At 38.9% G+C, this 15,632-nt stretch overlaps 1 protein-coding gene across 2 annotated transcripts in view; it reads right to left on the bottom strand.

Annotated features, from left to right (window-relative positions):
• Positions 1-15,632, bottom strand: part of SPOCK3 (SPARC (osteonectin), cwcv and kazal like domains proteoglycan 3) — a 2,692,952-nt gene that overhangs the window by 1,963,335 nt on the left and 713,985 nt on the right. The gene's annotated exons all lie outside the window — the stretch shown is intronic.

The raw sequence follows: 15,632 nt of genomic DNA, 5'->3' as shown, positions 1-15,632 counted from the left end.
AGGCGAATACGAGGACGTCGACCCATATTGTTTGAAGTACATAAACTGTGAAAGTTCAAAACCACGAAGTTCGAAATGTCGATTTGTTTTGGTTGGCCCATCTGAGGTATAGCTCCGTAAGGTAAGTGTGCGATATAGATAGGAATTTAGTGTTAGGATTTGGGTTAAAATAAGTGCATAGATAGGTAATGTATGTAAGTGTTAGTGTATTGTTAGAAGTAAGTGTTTTTTAAATGTATGTATGTGTTTTATTTATTTTGTTTGGATGTATGTGTGTAGGGGAAGTATGTGGTAGTTACGGACCTTAGGGTTAGGGAGGGGTTAAGGATAGTGAATATTTAGTTGTGTATGTGGGGTTTAGTATAGTGTTGGAGGTAGGTTTTTTTTTTCTAAATGTATGTATGTGTTTTATTTATTTTGTTTGGGTGTATGTGTGTAGAGGAAGTGTGCTGTAGTTACGGACCTTAGGGTTAGGGAGGGGTTAAGGATAGTGGATAGTTAGGTAGGTAGTACGTAGCGGGTGGTGGGGTTGGCCAACTATTACAGGTCGATCATTTTTTTTCGCGATTTAGTGCATTTGGGATTTTCACGGTTCGTGGTAAAGGGGTCGATGTTTAGGTATTCGCACTTAGGGATTTTCACTTTCGTAATATAGACCCTAGTTGTTCAATTGTGTGTGTGTGCAGATTCATCACTTATCACTGTAAATCACATATGTTATGTCAGAGGCATGGGATTACTGGTTGTATTATTCTGATATTGTCCATGATGGTGGTTGTTTTTTGTAATGTTTTCCATGAGCCTTTACCTGTGCCCAGCGTGCACAATATGTATCCTACCCCAATTGTATTTCAGATCCCTGATAGATGTCCTCTGCATTATTCATGTAAGGATGATTATCTCACAGATACATCTTTCCCATTGTCATGTCACCTTGTGTGACAGTCACATAAAACACATTTTCACTGTACAGTCCATATTGTACCATATAAATATGTGCTTGGTGTTACTGCTACAAACATCTTCCATTGACATCCCCTTTTCTGCTGTACGTGAGAGCGTTTCACCTGTGCTCTTTCCCTGTGTTCTTTCCTACAATTCATCTGTGGGTCTCTGTTCAATAGACACACACTTCCCCTGAGTGATCATTTTACATGGCAGTCCCATGTCATGTTACAGATCATTAACAAAGCTTCAGTACAGAATGCCAGGAATGGGATATCACAATACGCTGCACTGTAGATACACTGTCTTGTACTATGTTTGGACCATATACTTCTCACTCATACCTCTAAACTGTCCAGATATTATCAGGATGTCCAGATGTGTTCCTTATCAAATTTGTGGCTTTTTGACATATCACTGGGATGATCTCAGGACTGATGTGACTCAGTACTAACATACATTTGAGTTCATACCTCACAACTGTCCTGATTTGTGCAGAATGTCCAGTTTTAGTCTCACGTTTTTTATATTTTCCTCATAACGTTTTGTTTTTCTGGAAATTCATTGGCATGTTTTGTGGACAGAAGTCAGAAACTGATGACAAACATTTGAGTTTCAAACTTCATACTCTCCAGAAAATCAATGTTATTGTACAGCCTATTATTCTATCACCTTTCTATGTTTGGAAGAGCAATATTAGAATCTGTCCCTATTTTTGGCCCTTTATCACCCCATTATTTATGGTTTTGTCTAAATTTCTTGCTCTAAGAGGTTGAGAGGTATGTTTCAGATTCATTCTACCATATTTGTATATGACAGCTATGTCAAATATGTTCCTTTTTATGGTTAATTGCCCCCCCCATTATGTTGGCCTTTGGGCAGATGTGTTGCATGTGATTTACAGCTATCTGTGAAGCCCTAGTAATCATTGTGGCATTTTTCACAAATCCACGGATAGTAGGTGCTCTGCTTTATGCAAAATTGCTATCTGCATTTGCTTACATGGTCTCCTGGTGTGCAACACTGTTGCTGGTCATGAAACCTCACTGATACGGTGCGCGGCATTAATAGGCATTGCACGGTGGTGCGCTCTGCTGCTCACCTTGCACCACAGCACACAAATGCAAACTCCATGTAGGCTTCACGCGGAGCCCTAAACGGACTTTATTGAATCCTGGGGCATGTCTTTTTATATCTTTAGATTCAAATATAAAAACATTTCCATCTCCAGATATTATTATAAAATAATTTGTAAATGTATTTAAAAGTACAGCTAGGGAAAGTCCAAGTTGTCCAGAACAAGGTACGTGGAGACAAAATTCAAACTGGGTTTATCTAATAATGGAATTTTAAAATTAACGTACAGAATCTTCCTTGCATGTAAGCATCACCAGTAACAGCTGGTAAGCTAGCAGACTTCTTACCTAAAGTAACTACATCCATTTTGCTGTTATCGTTTACCAACAAAATTATAGTTTATATCCACTTATTTTGTAATAAGTACCATCGTCTTTTAGTATTAGTTTCTTTTATTAAGATAACGCTTACACGTTATTAGTAAAGTAAATCTTCCATTTATCAGGTACAATACCCTCGTCAGGATGTAGTTCATTGAACGTATAAAACAATTAGAAAGACACAACAGGTTCTTAACAAAAATATCACAGTCATCAAGTCCCAGAGCCATCATCTAAGGCTATAAGTTCTAGCTCTTTTTTCAGTGTCTTAGAACGCTGCCTTGCTTACCACATCTGTAGAGACCCAATTGTCCTGGTAATTCTGCTACACTGCAAGTCCAATATTTCCACCAGTACTAGAGCCAGGGGCCTAAATCTTTACGACCATATAAACAGAACATGGTAGACGGTCAGCTTAATAAACTAGCATTCCCAAAATCTCTGAAATAAAATTTCCATGTGATTTAAGCAGTGCAACTCACTAACTTCCTTTTAACATAACCAGCCTAAATGATTGAATTGGCATCCACAAATTTACTCATGGAGTAACTGATAAGGTCCTCCACGACAAAAGAGGTGTGGCTTGAGGGAAAGTACTGGCAAGGCATAAATGATCAAAAGATTCAATAGCCCTGGAGCCTCCATAAATTGTTGAATGAACACATGCAAAAAATATTACATTTTATAATGTACATCCATTCCCTTAAGTTCCATGACAAAAATCTTAACATCGTGTCCAGTGCCTGACCAGTGACAGCTTTAGTAAATTTAGAAGTAACACTGACAAAACTGTAAAGACAGCAGAAGCACCAATAATACAGCAACCTTGAATAATTATATAAACGTAAAGAGAACACACTCCAGCCCCATACCAGACCAGTTCACCATATGTCTTAAGATGACTCTTCAAAAAAGTAATATAACTGTATTTACATCACAAAACAGAATTATCATAACAAGAGTGAAATAACTGTTTACATACCAGTAAAATATTTTACTCTAAGAATCTTTTCCAAATGTAGCTAGTCTTGCTTCCTCTGCTTTCACTGGCCAAAAGCAAAAAGAACCCCCCAAAATGGAGTACTGTCAGAATGGAAAGAGTATACCAAGAACCCCTCAAAATGCAGTACTGTCAGAATGGAAAGAGTATACCAAGAACCCCCCAAAATGGAGTAATGTCAGAATGGAAAGAGTATACCAAGAACCCCCCAAAATGGAGTACTGTCAGAATGGAAAGAGTATACCAAGAACCCCTCAAAATGGAGTACTGTCAGAATGGAAAGAGTATACCAAGAACCCCTCAAAATGGAGTACTGTCAGAATGGAAAGAGTATACCAAGAACCCCTCAAAATGGAGTACTATCTAAATAAAAATAGTAGAATAATTAGCAACTAAATAAGTAAATTAAATCAATTTCAGCAGCAGAGTTCATGCTGGTGGTAGTGTTGGTGGGGGCGGGGGGGTCAGAGATCTCTATTTTAAGATAAAGTGCAAGTATGTTTCTCAACAATATAACAAGTCACATAGTAATATAAGGCATATATGTAACTGTTCCAAAACATGCATCAGAAGGGTCTAGTGGAAAGGTAGAACAAATCTGAGGCTGATACAAGGGAAAATATACTTTTAATAATAATGATAATGAAATAGTTACTCGTATAGCATTTGGATAATTTTAAGAAACCAAAAATATACATGATGACTTGTTGACAGAATAAGATGAAACAAATAAACCACTCTTGTTGAAAAGAGGAAAAAATACAGAATAAAGGGGTTAACATCCTGTTATCCAGTACACATGCAATTCTTAACAATAATTGCCTGTCAGTGTGTGAAATCAAGCTTTGTTTTGTTAACAAGTAATGTGATATGCTACAACACTCAAAGACAAATCAAAGCAGTGAGTGTTTGCCTTTATAGCAGAAAGTAGTTAAGGCTCATTATGATTGGACAAGATAATTAACTAATGACCACAATTACAGAAATCATAAGTAGTTATTAATATTCTACAGCAGGAAAGCACCGCCAAATAAGGAACATAATTAATCAAATACAAACACATACCGAAAACTTTAGTAAGGCAAGGCTTCAGTGGGAGAGCAACTAATTTCTTGTAGACTCTACACTAAGCAGATATAATTTGCTTCCAGTTCTCACTGGCAATTGTATTCTTCGTTCAAGATGTTACACATTCTAAATAAATAAATTCACTTGACTTATCTTGATGGTGCAAAGCATGAGCAGATGATTCTTTGATTGCATCCTTTGGTATGCAACAAAATAATTATTTTTCTGCTGTCTTGGAAGACATTTTAAAAACAGTTTTGTAAAGCTCACCCTTTTTATCAGCATCGAGTTTGATTGTAAGCCCTGTACTTCCAAACTGTAGCCAAACAATCCACTTATGCTGTGCTGATGAGGACATAAAGGCCAAAAGATGCATGTCTACAGCTACTGGGGTTTTTATTTTATTGACCTGACTCAAAAGAGACTTGAAAAGTAAAAAGACATGGGCATTTAGAAGCCATTAGGCTGAAACTCTGGTATGTCTGTAAGTAGTCATTTCCATATATCCCATGGGCTTCTACTACAGGAGGTTTAAAGTATTACACAGTGAAAACTGTAGCTTCAATGGATCTTTCTTGTATTTTTACTGAATGGTTTGTCTGTGTGACTTTTTACCCTTGATTTGGATGTTGTTTGGGATATTTTGCAGGCACTCTTTTCTTTATGGACAGCAGGCTTGATTTTAAGCCATGTGTTTCTAAAATATAGCCAAGCAATCCACTATACTAACAAGGCCATAAAATAGGATGAAACATGCATGTTGATAGCTGGTCAGATTTAGCTTTATTGGCCTGAATGTACTCATAAATACTTGAAAGTAAAATTTCATGGGCATTCAAAAGCCATACAGCTGAAACACTTGGAAGCCATTAAGGGGTCATTTCCATATGTCCCATGCACTACTACATGAGGTTTAGAGTGTTGCTTGTCAAGACTTTGGCTTGGACAGGTCTTCCTTGTAGCATTTAATGAATGGTTTGTCTGTGTGATGTTTTTACCCTTTGGTTTGGTTATTCTGGATTCTAGAAGCATGAACATCATGCTTCAGCAGTTAGAACGATGATGCAAATAAAAGTGGATTTATCACCTTATGTAATAGCAAACATTCACTGAAAATAGCCATTAACAAAATGAATTAAATCAGAAAAATGTGATAGCATGAAGTTTTATCAAGCTAAAAATAGCATGCAGTCAGGAGCACGCAGAAACAGCTCCTCAGAGGTCAGCTTCCATCTTGGAAGTCCCTGAAAGGTACTTTCTCTTTAAAGCTTCAAGATGCATGTTTAACTGAAGTGCAAACCATGCACATTTTAGTAGAGTGTTGCTATCTACTGCACCAGTGATGGACCACATTAGCTGTATAATTCATGCAGACAAACTTCTTGTGAACCATGACGGAATTATTGAGTATAACAAATCAAACTGGTTTAAAAGTGAACAGTTTGTCAAAACTACTGGAGTTTCCTTGTGGTCAGCCCATTGATATTTGCACTCACTCTAAGAGAAATTAGCATTTTTTCCCTTATATTTACATTTAATTGATCAAGAAACTACAGCCACAAACTTTTTACAGCATGCAAGGTGCAGGTGCTAGACAAATGAAACGATGTGTGTTAGAAAGTCAGTGGTTGCGATTTGTTAATAAAACCAATAAAACAACAGGATACTTGCAGGAAATTACAAGACCCACTTTATTGTGATTTCCTGCAAGTATATATTTTTTTTACTTTATCAGTACAGTTTTCAACAACAGTGTTCTTTTTAATTTAAACAAGATTTTTATAAAAAATATCGAATAGCACAACTTGTAGTGTATAAATAGACTTGCCATTTAACTGATTATATCACACAAGGCACATTTACAGTAAATATTTAAAAAATATTCCCAGGTGGCAGATTGGAAATGTCTCCTATTTGTTTTGTTTATCTCCACCAATACGAAGGCTTGACATGATAACTGTCACTTAGAGTTGCAGTAATTCTTCATATACACGCTGCACTTCCTCTTCCATTGTAAATAAACTTAAACCTCACACCTATTGTAGTTCCCCTTCCATACACCTAACAAAATGCATACAATATGTTATTGTCTAGGCTGGATGCTCCTCCATCTCCCATCCTTTGTATTAATAAATTGCACAAGGTAGCCACTCTCTCCACGGCCCACCTTCAAAACAAGCATGAATGAAAATGCCTCCCCATCTCCTATTCCAAAAACAAACACATATTAAAGTTTTCATGCCTAAGAAAGCCTGCCTTATAAGTCCCATTTATAAAAAAATAAATATATATAAATAATAATCTGTGTGTATGTAATGGTGCCCTGCTTTTGTGTCCTATTTCCAGATGCCTGTGTCTACCAGTAATGTTCATTTGCCATGGCTTAACAGACCAGCACTAGAACGTATGAATGAGTTAATCACATACATCAAATTAGCTTTCTGACATGTCAGCGCAGCATTGATACAGTACGTATACAGTACAAATGCCACATGTGTGCAAACCCAGCGGTGGCAGGGAAACCAGACAGAGGTCAAATAAGTTTCAATTAGGCAACAAAAGCACCAACAAGTGAATCTCTTCCTAACTGAATTTATGTATGTATGTATGTTTACATATATGTATGTATTTATTTATTTACAGTTGTTTACTAGGGTAGAGCACTGATTACCATGGACCAAGACACATCATAAGCTGGAAACTAGGAAGGCAATATGCTCCATGTAAAACTTATCAACCAATGCTAATGGAGACTGCTGCAGTGCTTAGTGGTCTGATGTACAGAGGGACCCAGGCCACACCTTCATTTTCCTTATGCATCATGTATTCTGCATAACACTGCATAGTACAATTACTTATTAACACTCCCACAATGCCATGCGGCATTGCTCGCTACATTAAGAAGTAAATCCATTATACCTTACTGTAGCAATGCTTACTTCAATGATAGTTTTGTGTGTCAGGATACCCCACTATGCTTGCAACACCATGGCATAACACAGCCTAATGGCCTTACTCATTCTTGAACCATGTGCTAACTTACCATGTAAATCTCAGTCAGTTTCTAGCATTCCCAAATCATTAGTATGCAGTGAAATAACAACAGAGTTCAGGGATGCTCTTTAAAGCAAAACACAGAGAAATTCTGTACTTTTTGTAACCTACATTCTAGTGAATGTATCATTTCAGTTTCAATAAGTAGGACACAGTTTAGGAACCACATTTTGTGTATTTCAAATTAAAAAAGTCAATAATTACTGCTTCTAATTCATCTGTTCATGTGGAACTGTGGTACTTCTCAAATTTAGGGTGAGCCAAGAGCTGGTTCGTACTTACTAATGGTTGCCTGACAGTGTGGTGCTAGTCATAGCTGCAGGAAAGAGTTTTTTTTTACCACAAACATTAACCACACAAGTTGACTGTCCACATTTGTATCGATTCTGCTCAGCAACTGTATCAGCAGTACATGCACAACATACTTTTAGAACTAAAGGATGAATATCAACAGCGCATCTGCATTGTCCTCTATATGTATCTGAAGTACTTCTGTACTTCCTCGCAAATGGTCCTTGTTCATGACAGCTATGCAAATGTACCAGCAGTATTTATGCCATTTATCTCTGTGTAATATTTTAAGCTCAGGTAAGTAATGATACACATTCCTACCTCTCAACCTTTTAAAGCAAGAAATCTGGACAAAATCATAAATTATGGGGGGGGGGGACAAAGGCCCAAAAATAGGAACAATTTTTAAATATTACTCTTACAAACTTAGAAAGTTGATGGAATATCAGGTTTTGTGTTAGCATGAATTTTTCTGAAGAGTATGAAGTCTGAAACTCAAATATCTCTCATTATTTTTCTGACTTTAATTTTCAATGATTTGCCAGTAGTTTGCCAGAAAGCCACAACTTTATGAACAGACCAAAAATATGAGGCAAAAATCTGTACATTTGAGAGGTATGTGTAACATTCCTACATTCTCAACATTTACCATAGTAAAATGCCATATTTTTTCATGTCTCGTACTCTTTCCTAAGCCTTAAGTGTGTATTCATAAGAGACAAAACAATGATAAGAAGGACAATTTGAGATGCACATTTTGTGAATCCATACAATATGTAACTTCAGTCAGTATACCTCAAGCAGAGCGTCAAACACAGCAAATCCTTTGTAATGGTAGTCTTTTCAGAATCTTAAGTAAACATAGAGTACCCCCCATATGGTTCAGCAAAATGTTATGGCACTAATGCAGCAGTACATGTGTTATCACAACCAGTATGCAGACATATCCCAGGAGAGACTTGCTGATTTCATACTGATAATCCCACATTGTTTTTTTACCCATTCATTTACCCCATGAGACTGCATATCTAGTTCTACATTAACTGCTGTCACTGCGTGTGCCACTCTTATGAGACACAGCATTCTAAAGATCACGTGTATTTGTAGCATGGTTACTGAAATAATGGCTTAGTATTATGTAGAAGACTACTAACTGTGGCACGGCTGAAACAAAGATAAACTCTAGGTTTTATTCTAACTTCTTATAGTTGTTACAGATCCAGAAAAAAAGGCAAAGACAGTTGTAGTTAAACACAGTTATATTCTGCATAATATGGCTGAAGGGATCTCACCCAACCCCATGACAAAATATTCTCATTCTAAGGTGGCAAACTGTACAACATATTTTACAAACACCTATCATATGTCTTCCATTGTGATGGATCTATGCATCAAACAGTTAGAGCAGGATTCAGGAACACTTGAAACATACCCAGTCATTACCATACAGAGACCAATAAACCCACAAAGGCTTAGGCTGTGATTGAAAGTGAAAGCAATTGTAGGACATTAAGTACGGATTTGAGGGTTAAATCAAGCCACATCATGCAACTTGCCACAGAATGAACATGACCTCTGTCTGTTGTGTACAGATCTTACTAACCAATAAGCTCATCAAAGACTCTGTCTCACACTGTCATAACTTGTATAAAAGAATTGGATATATGATGCTGGAGCAGTTGTCATGTAATAAATGCACTGTATGGCATTTAAAAAAATAAATCCTGTTTTGTTTCCAAATGCAGCAAGCCAATATCAGCTTGCTACATAAAGTGCTGCAATACCTTCCTGTACCAGCATTTTGGTACAGAAAAAAATAGATGCAGGACTTGGAGCTCTCAATTATGCCCCCCAACACTTTGTACACATGGTAGCTGCCCCCTTCTGTGCACCCTTGCTATGCTACTAGGCATGGTAGTGAGGAGAGAGACAGTGCAGCCCACAGACAATGGTATGATCAGACTGTGCAGACACATGGCCAGCAGGGCAGTCCCATTAGCACTATTATCTGAACAGCAAAAACTGGCAGCTGCAAAACTATCCCCAAACAGCCATGGGTGCTGTACACATTAGTAGTACAGATGCATGGTCTTAATGCAGGAGCCGTAATGAGCACACAGTGACAGTGTGGTGACAGACAGATCAAACAGCTGAGCTGCACTTTGCACCAGACATCCCCATGTTTATCAGTCAGGAAGGAGGGAGGAGTCATTATCATGTGCACAAGTGACTACATTGACTCATTGCTGTCTACACACAGTGACAGTGGATGGGGGTCATACTGCAAGAGTCTAAGGTGGGGGTGCTAATCTGTCAGGTGTTTTATGTCATACACTATTTCCTCCTGTGATGGTTTTGGGGGTCCCCACTCTATTACTGTGTACTGATGCAGAGGAGGGATTCCCAAGGTGATAGAAGTTTTGTGTCCTACATATTCTCTTCCTGTTTTGTGTAAGGAATGCCACAGTATGACCATGATCTGTCACTAATGCACTGGCTTGTTGCAATGGGACTTGCCCCCTCCCAAGAATGTTGGTGTTCAACTGTGGGACTGTGACCTAGAGGTGTTCTGCTAATGGAAGGCAAGACTTTTGACTCCCAAAACAAGGGGTGATCAAAGCTGATATATGTCCATATGCTAGTATATCTGTGTACTATACGATGGCCATCCTACACAATCCCGCTGATATGTACTCCACACTTATGCCAATCTCAGGCAATACTGCTTATGGAAGTGGTGTTGCTGACACTTGAAAACCTCTGCACTCAAGTGAACATGAAAGCATTACGTGCTACCAGAGACCTTAGGAGATAAATTATTGCCTTGCCCCTAGCATCCATGTCCTTTCAGATAAAATTTCACATAGATATGTGGTCCATGCTAGTCTGAGTTGCAAAATACTGTATTAGGATGAAACTTTGGCACATCTGCTGACTGATCCAGAGTAATGCCTACATGTCAGTAGTAACCTGTTATGGCAGCAGGCCACCTTGTAAAGCTGTGAAATGTTTGAAACACTGTGTGAATCCACTGACAAAGCCACCCAGGGCACAGCTCTGGTTGCAAGAGCCATAGTAGATCCTGCCCACATTATTGATGACAAGCATTCATACTGCACTGCCTCAGGTTCCTGTGTGGGAAAGGCCACACTTTTATCCTATATAATGGGTGATACTGACTAACAGGGCCACTAAATCACCAGACTGTGACATAGGAATCCACGTCTCATGATCGTCATCATCTTCTGAAGCACAAGTGCCAGTAACAGCCTGTTGTTGTCTCCCATTCTCTGCAGGTAACACTGCAGTTGTGGTCTGCCCTGGAAATGTGCATTAAAAGACAAAGGGATGGTAACCTGTGCAGAAACCATGTCCCTGTGGCATGCATACTGCAGGTGCCCATGCAAAGTGCCATATACAAATTTATCCTACATCTGCTACCACCCTAATATGACTTGGTATTCAATATACTTAAAGCAACACATAGTCACCAGTTGTTGTGGTCAGCCTAAAGTGTCACTGAGCAGTGTGACTGTACAGTAATATGAGGAAAGAGATACTAACCTGGTGCATCATGCAGCAAGACATGTCCATTAATATATTAGCATCCACTCTTCCAATGATAATCCCTCAGTTTGTGTTCCCATGCAGGGACACCAAAAATGCCTCTGTTATGCCTAGTTGACTCCAACTTGGTTGACGGCTCTACTCCTACGGAATGTTCCTTTGCCTTTCACTTCATTGCAAACCGATTACACTGACATGACTACTGTGATATGCAACTGCTTTCACAGTAGCATTTATGCTATGAACTGCAGTCTGCCACAGAGACACCATCCATATGTCTTAACTACTTGCAGCAAGACATAATTTGTCAGCAGAAATTAAACTATCCAGCCTCTGATATCCCCCTCCTCCAGACATAAAGGCACTTGTGAACTCGTAACATGAGCTTTAAGACTGTACGCTAAGATTGGCAGAGTGACTGCTACACATAAACAGGAAAACTACATAATACAGAGTCTTCTTCTCCCCAGGTAGATAGCAAATGCTGTAAGTGTGACAGGAAATGGAGAGGTAACTAGGAACATTTTTTGGTGAGTGTAACAAGTTGGCTGATGTTAAAAATTACCAAAAGATTACTTTGTCAAAACTGTTGAGGCATCATATGTCTCATGTTTGTAAAAGGTACTTGTAATAGGGTAGTCCACAATATCAAGATAACCTGTGTGCATGCCGGTCTCTGTTACATAATTGTTATGGCTAATCTAATGAATGTGTTGGCCTATAGGTTCACAGGATCATAGGTGTTTACCAGCTCATTATTTTGAGCTGGGACATAGGATGTGAATTGGCTAGATATAGTGAAGTCTTACTATTTTTTATACTATTAGCAGGCAAAAAAGCATTTAATAAAAATGGAAATCAAAATGTAAACCAATAGTAATTGAAGTAGTCACTCCAAAGAAGATAAAAATGTTTATTTTTATTTAACATTTGTTTACCAAGAAAGTACAACTGGGACTGAGCCCATTTTCAGCAGAGGCCCCAGAAGAAACACTCCAGATTCATGTCTGTGGACTGTGGGAGGAAATCAGAGCACTTGGAAAAAACCCACACAAATGCAGGAAGGACATGCAGACTCTGCGCAGAAGGCAACCCAGCTGAGAATTTAACTGGAAAGCCTCTTCCTGTGAGGTGACAATGCTAACCACTGCACCATTGCTTGACGTAGAGATTTTAGAAAAGAGGAGTGAGTTACATATAAATAAATGGAATTTGTGGCAAAAATATAAGCAGAATATTGTTCAGAAAGAAGATTGTGGTTGAAAGGAAGTCAGAAATTGAGCAAGTTATGACATATTGGAGAGAATGATAATTAAAACAATATATATATATATGGTAGGATGCATACTGTGGGACAGAAGAAGAAATGAGGACATAAGAGCAGAAGTCAAAGTAGCTCTAATTGCAGAAAAGTTCAAAGAGAATGGATTACGGTGGTTTGGGCACATGTGTCGAAAATCAGAAAACAATCTGGTGAGGAAGATATGGGACAGACAGGAAGAAGGTAACCAGAAGTGAGGATGTCCAGCAAAGAGGTGGATTGTGTGAAAGAAGATATGCGACATTCAGGCATGAGTGTTGAAGAAGGCAGGAGTGTGGCACTGAATCGAAAGAGATGGCGACAGTTAACATGATACCCCGACCCCATGTAGAAAAAATGGGAATAGAGGGGCTGATGATGATGATGATGATATATATATATATATATATAGAGAGAGAGAGAGTGCACTGCATAAAAATAATGAAAATGTCACCATGTTGTTTTTCTTTTCTATTAATGCATGTATACCTCTGTTATGTAAACTGTGATTCAGTAAAGATGTTTAAAAACAAGTGTGTGGAATATGCCATATGACAGATATAGTGAAAGATGTGGAAATACATAGAGCACAACTATATGCCATCAGGTATGTATGGGGTAGGTACCCCAGCTGACAAGATTTGAGAATCACCTTGGAAACTGACAGTGACATGGTTGTGTAGTACAGTGAAGGAACATGCATGCAGGTATATGATTGCTGCATTCACCATCATAAGTAACGTATGTAACATGGCCTATGCAGGCCGCCTCAAGGTATTCTGTCTTACAGGCTGTTGTTGGGAGATCCATGCCTGGCACACACGGCATTATCAAACCCCACCCTGATGGACTTCCTGCATATCCACAAATCAAACAGCACCAGAATTACCTACTCTATGCTTCTTCTTAATATGAACTGTTCCAAATTTTATGCACTATTACACTAACTGATTTTGTGAAGCCTTTTTCCCCAGGCATCCTCTGACTGGGTTCTTCTTGGCCCAGTGGACTTTCCCGGTAAATAAATGCCAATAAATAAATTAAATAAATAAATAAAAGACTTTAACCTTGCCTGTGATATAAACACGACCTGTTGGAGATACAGATATGTATCCCAGAATCTACTCCTTCTCTGAAATGGGCTCCCTATGCATGTGAAATAGAGTTCTTCCCTAACTCAATTCAAGTGTAACTTGGACACCTGGATAGGGAACAGAAAATTCATCCCTGGTTTGACACCTAGGTGTCTAACAGACACAGGCAGCCTGTAATTGGTTCATCTCCCAGGCCCCTGTTTGTAAATGTTTCATCTTTCAAGCCCCTGCTTACACTTCTCAAGGATACCAGGACTTGATAGAGATTTGGGATTCATGGCTAGGCTTAAAAGACCCTTGTGGTCATTAGTCTGGTAAACACCTATGAACCTATAGGCCAATACATACATTATATAAACCATAACAGTTGTGCAACATTGACTGGCATGCATACAGGTTATCCTGATATTGTGGACCATACTATTACAAGTGCCTTTTACAAACATGAGACATATGCAGGGACACATATTTCTGTTGCTAGCATGCAGTTTTGTAATTGTAGTGGAAAATGTTGTCATCCTTTGAGAGGCACAGAAACACAGCTTATCGCACACTTTAATTACACTGTGTGCCCCTTTAGAACACCTATAAAGCCAGATAATTCTGCTACTCCACAGACTACTGCCCAGCTATGCAGCTTAACTTGCCAAACCTGTGTGGTGCAACTTAGAACTTGGCAACACACCTCCTAAACTACCCAATCTGAAGCCTATTTGATCAACACATAAGCTGATTTGTCCTGGAGGCATGCAAGTCTATAAATCACTATATTTTAATGCAGAGTACCACCAGCATAAGGTACAGCCTACTGCCTATGCTTGACTGTAACAACTCAGGGACGTGAACAGCACTACAGAAATCTTGTTAGCAGTGTGATTCCCAAGCTGACATCTTGTTCCTTTTGAAAGTGACACTATTTTTCAGAGGATACTCAGGAAGTTGGCAGCCTTGCTGCTGTCCACCAGATATCAACTGATTCGGACATGAAAGAGTACCCTAATACTTAACCCCCTTCAAGGACATTTCAGGGTATGCCAATTCAGTCCTTATCATCATCTTTTAAGGATGCCTAATATGACCCATCTGAGGAGATGTCCTTAGTCACAGGTGTTACCAGGATGGGGGAACTGTCAGGCATTGCTTTGTTGCTTGCAGTGTAGGAACTCTGATAAGCTCCAACTGCAATTAGTTACACAAGGACTGAAAAATCATATCTAACCTCAAAGTCAGAGGTAGTTCCACAAGGACTGAAAAATCATATTTAACTCCAATGACTAGTTATATATTTTGTCTCCTAATGGAAGATCTGGATTAAAGATTTCCTCTGCAAGCACCATCACCAAGTCCCACACCTGCTGAGCCTGTGGTTGTTATTCAAAAGGTTGAAGAGCTTGGAACCACCTTGCAGGAGTGGGTTTCTAGCTCTTTGTGGCAAGTAGCCCAACTATATTGTCTGAGATGGTACACAAACAGATGGAGTAGTTTGTGTAGGCTGCTGTGCACTGAGCAAAAGGCAGACATATATATGGCCCATATGGACAGCCTCTTGAAGCATACAGCAGGTACACTTTGACAACTGGCACCTATTATTGGGCTACTGGAGGAAGGTGTGGCCTGTCACATCATAGACCCTAATCCATGACATGGTGAGTTATCATTGTAATGTCCCTCTTGTCTGGAAGAAGAATGACATGGCAGCTACTTAAAACCCCACCCTATCCACAGCCAAATGCGCTGCCTGTGCATTGTCCAAGGCCCTCCATCACCATTTGTTTAACCTCTGTTGTACTACTAATGTCTCTATGTCCTATTGTATGAACTTCTAACCTTCTGTTTGTGCTGTTCTGCATTTATTT

The sequence above is a fragment of the Protopterus annectens genome, chromosome 2.part1 (assembly GCF_019279795.1).
Source record: "Protopterus annectens isolate FY-2018-M chromosome 2.part1, PAN1.0, whole genome shotgun sequence".
Lineage (NCBI taxonomy): Eukaryota > Metazoa > Chordata > Ceratodontiformes > Protopteridae > Protopterus > Protopterus annectens.
The sequence above is the reverse complement of the archived record's forward strand: the minus strand, read 5'-3'. Positions and strand labels throughout refer to the sequence as shown.